Below are 5,000 nucleotides of genomic sequence, written 5' to 3' on the forward strand. Positions count from 1 at the left end.
AAATAGATGCATACTAAGTATGCATTGCTTGTAGAATGTGTATGTGTATATATACATACATATATATGTGTGTGTGTGTGTCTGTGTGTGTGCATGTGTGTGAAACAACGTTAAACAAATGCCATCATTGTAAATCATTTTCTTCCTGTTTCTACAATTCAGTATTTATTGTCTTAGCATCTCTCTGGACCTCGTCAATGTCTGTGTGCATCTGCAGATATATATGTACACAAACACGCGCGCGGGCACACACTCACACACATATATGCATACATACACATCTGTATACATATACATACATAAGCATATGTATACTAAATATATGCATATTTACAAATATATATGTAAATACACATACACACACACATACACACATAAATGTATACACCTATTTATATATGTAGGTGATGTATGTATGATAATTTTCTTATGTGCGCAAGTATATGTGCATATGTATATATATATGAGAAATTTGGTATCCAGAAGACCCAAAATGACAGGTAAGTCTATGTAAGTGTTATGGAAGGACCGTAGTTAGACTCCCGGTTCGATAATAGCATGAGTGAGGAGTCTAATGTGGGTCGTGTGTTTGAGTATGTATGTGTTAAATAAAATGCAACAACAAATTTCTAGGTCAATTGTTAAGAGAAAGGTAGTCTTACAGCTGTTTCAGAGATATGAGGGATATCCCTTAATCAGAGACGATATGAGAGAGTTAAATAGAGGGAAATAGTAGAGTTCAATAGAAGAAGTTATTTTGGAAAAGGAGAGGTATAGGAAGTATTAAAGGAAATAAAGAAGCCTTTATACTTCCTACATCTCTCCCTTTCCAAAATAACTTCTTATATTGAAATCTAAAATTCCTCCCTATTTAACTCTCTCATATCGTCTCTGATGAAGGGATATCACTCATATCTCTGAAACAGCTGTAAGACTACCTTTCTCTTTATACATGTCATAGAAATTTCACACTGCCTTGGCTTAGTTGTTTCATTTTATTTAACACACACACACACACACACACACACACACACACACACATGTGTGTGTATGTTTCTGCGTCTCATTTTCTCCTTTTATCTCTCTTATTCTCTCACTCTTTGTCGCTCATTCTCTTTTTCTTCCCTTCCTTCCCTTTTCATTCTTTCTTTCTTTCCGCCATTGAAGAAACTCTGATCCGATGGCTCTATCTGTCCACTTCAGTTCCTTCCCTTCCATCGCTTCAGATAATTAAATCATTAATTTTCTTTTACAGCCATTTTGAATAATCTGTCACTGTCGCTTTCGTAACAGTAAAATTACTGGTTTCCATGCAGAACATATTTTGCTGCTTCTCCGTGTGAACCTGCAACTATTTGACACAGATTCTTCTATCACTATAAGACAGAACCGTTTCCCTATCAGATCTGAATTCACCATGGCGATAAACCGGAGATAAGGGCAACGCTTCTCAAGCTGTGGTATTTATCTACTTATTACAGTGTTCCCAAATGATCAGTTGTTTGAATGGAGATTCCTTGGCACATAAAGCTTTTCTAATTAAACTTAATTTGCTACATCAAGAGGATGCCACAGGAGTTCTAATTACGAACATGTCAAATTCACAAAGAATGGTTTGATTATGAGAATTTCCAGTTTAGAGAATGTTGAACGTAACGTTGTATGAGCGTTGTAGCAACGTTGTATATAGAGATAAAGAAAAATGTAAAAACTGATACGCATTTTATATTCAATGTTTCTTCTAAATAAAGATTGTTTTAACTTTCTTCTACATATTTCGATTCCAAAGAGATATCTATGTCTCATTGTAACAAAATATTAGTAATTTCATGCATAAAGCATATAACTACATAACATAATTATTGGTTTCACATCTTGGCAAGTTTGGGCAAAGGGCTATGTCGTTTGCATTGACCCATTGGGGGACGATTGGTACTTAATTTATAGACACGGAAAGGATGAAAGGCAAAGTCGACCTCGGTGGAATTTGATCTCAGAACGGTCTTTAGACCGACGAAATGCTACGAAGCATTATACCAGGATTGCTAACGATTCTGCCAGCTCACCGACTTGCATAACATAACTACTGACAAGTTATGATTTCACAATGTTATATAAAACAGATTTCTCATTTGTATAACTCCTTCTATAACTACATTGTCATATATTCCCTCCCAACTTCCTCTTCTTCCGCCTCCTTTATTTCTATGACTCTGACCTGCACTGCGTGTATAACGTCCCAGGCATAGCTTTACTCATTGCCTGCCACCAAGCTCAATATGTGCACATCCCTTTATGACCGGAGAAATCAATCAGCCTATATCGGCAATGACGTATGTGTATGTATATGTGTGTGTGTGTGTGTGGATGTATGTATGTTATGCATGCGCATAATGCTAATATGTATGTGCATGCATGTATACCGCACATACACACATATATATATTATGCATTATATTTCGCTAATAACATCTCAGAAATATCTTTATGATATCGTGGATAGGTTCCAAACAACATACTTGCATATATTGATGTATATAAATATATATTTGTAAACATATATAGAATATACATGTAAAATTTTATATATGTACTGTATATGCATGTGTGTGTATATATGTGTGTGTGTGTGTGTGTGTGTGTGTGTGTGTGTGTGTGTGTGTGTGTGTGCGCGCGCGTGTATGCAGATAGATAGATAGATAGATAGACAGACAGACATCAGTCAGACAGGCATCAGACAGACAGCCATCAGACAGACAGACAGGCAAACAGACAGACAGACAGACAGATAGATAGATAGATAGATAGATAGATAGATAGATAGATAGATAGATAGATATTTACAAATATATACGTAGGTGCAAGCAACCCTGTGCAGTTAAGAATATCATTTCGTCGACACGTGTTTCAGAATGAATCATATTGCGCGCCATCCTAAGAGATTGCGTCGTCCTATAGCCTCGTGTTGCCCAGTGTATTCTAAATGGAAACACTTCTTATATATACATTTTTCACTCGGTATTTATTCTACCGATCTCTCTTGCCGAACCGCTAAGCAATGCCGGTTGTCAAGCGATAGTGGGGGACAAACATAGACAGAAAATCTCTATATCTTTCTCTCTCTCTTTCTCCCTCACTCATACACACAGGCACGCACACAATCGCGCGCACGCACACACACACACACACACACACACACACACACACACACACACACACACACACACACACACACACAGGAGTGGGTGTGCGGTAAGATGTTTGCTTTCTAACCACATGGTTCCGGATTCAGTCCCACTGCATGGTACCTTGAGTAAGTTTCTTCTAATATAGTGTAGGGCCGACCAAATCTTCGCGAACGGATTCCGTGAACGGAAACTGAAATTAACCCACCATATATATATATATATATATATATATATATATATATATATATATATATATATATATATATATATATATTTATATATATATATATATATATATATATATACATATAAAAAAAATTAAAAAAATTAACACCAAATATACGGTGCGTGTGTTTTTATTGGCCAAACTGGCAATATGACCATCCCCAAGTACAACAACATATATATATATATATATATATATATATATATATATATATATATAGAGAGAGAGAGAGAGAGAGAGAGAGATAAATAGATAGATAGATAGATAGATAGATAGATAGATAGATAGATACACACACATATATATATATATATTCTCCGTGTTTTTCTCCTTGTCTCCGTATTCTTTCTGTTGAAGAGCGTAGCTCGAAACGTCAAAGACTTTCCGTATTCCCGAGCGTCATACTAATATATACTTTTGTTATTTACACCACCTGTCCTCGTCTGTTGTTATTTTTTGTATATTCTCCCATATATATATATATATATATATATATATATATATATATATATATATATATACATACATACATACATACATACATACATACATACATACATACATGCATACATGCATGCATGCATACCATGGACTTGCGACTCTTGATAAAATGCTTGGAGCTGTAGTTTTGCATATCTTTTATCTGGATCTGGAAAGGGAAGATGTCACCCTCCAGGCCCATTTGCAGCACATTTCTACCAGAAATAGATAGACTGACCAACCGAGAAACAAACAGAAAGGAACAAATGGCAGAAAGTAAGAAGAGAATCGCTTCCAGTACAAGACTGATACTTCCTGAACCCAAAAGGATGAGAGGCAAAATCAACCTCACTAGAGATCTGAAACCTTAACGAGAGGAGATGGAATGATTGATGCGAAATAATCTATTCAACGCTCCACCAGACTGATGAATTAGGCATATATATATATATATACATATATAAATATATATATATATATATATATATATATATATATATATATATATATATATATATATATATATATATATATATATATATATATATATATATATATATATATATATATATATATATATATTTATATATTCTTTCATTCTTTTATTCTTTTATTTGATTCAGTCATTTGACTGCGGCCTGGCTGGGCCATGCTGGAGCACCGCTTTTAGTTGAACAAATTGATCTCAGGACTTATTCAAAGACAGTTGCTCCCATAAATTCTAAAATGAAATTTAGGATTTATGGAGGGACAAAGTTGGGGTTAGACCAGAACGAGTGGATATATATATATATATATATATATATATATATATATATATATATATAATCCAAGAGAGTTAGGGGTTGAGGATCCAACCCACTAAGGGATAGTATCTATCCAATATACTGCTGGGAGGGTACTCAATTATTGTTACACTAGTGTTATACCAAGTGCAATAAGTGGGTGCGGGTAAAAGGGGGTTATCTTACCCTAAATTTATATAGACATACATACAGACAGACAGACAGACAAACAGATAGATAGATAGATAGATAGATAGATAGATAGATAGATAGATAGATAGATAGATAACCGCAATGACGGACATAGATTTGCATTCAGAA

General features: G+C 34.6%; 1 protein-coding gene and 1 long non-coding RNA gene across 3 annotated transcripts in view; one reads left to right on the plus strand and one right to left on the minus strand.

Moving 5' to 3' along the window:
* LOC149135054 (uncharacterized) overlaps window positions 1–1,773 on the plus strand; it is a 126,102-nt gene extending 124,329 nt beyond the window's left edge. For both annotated transcript variants that reach the window (XR_016242115.1, XR_016242114.1), the window contains exon 2: window positions 1,256–1,773. This is a non-coding gene — a long non-coding RNA (uncharacterized LOC149135054). The remainder of the gene's footprint in view (window positions 1–1,255) is intronic.
* The window catches only part of LOC106868175 (uncharacterized), a 339,683-nt gene that overhangs the window by 326,921 nt on the left and 7,762 nt on the right, over window positions 1–5,000 (minus strand). The window lies entirely within an intron of this gene.

The sequence above is a fragment of the Octopus bimaculoides genome, chromosome 6 (assembly GCF_046866305.1).
Source record: "Octopus bimaculoides isolate indiv1 chromosome 6, ASM4686630v1, whole genome shotgun sequence".
In the NCBI taxonomy this organism is placed as follows: domain Eukaryota; kingdom Metazoa; phylum Mollusca; class Cephalopoda; order Octopoda; family Octopodidae; genus Octopus; species Octopus bimaculoides.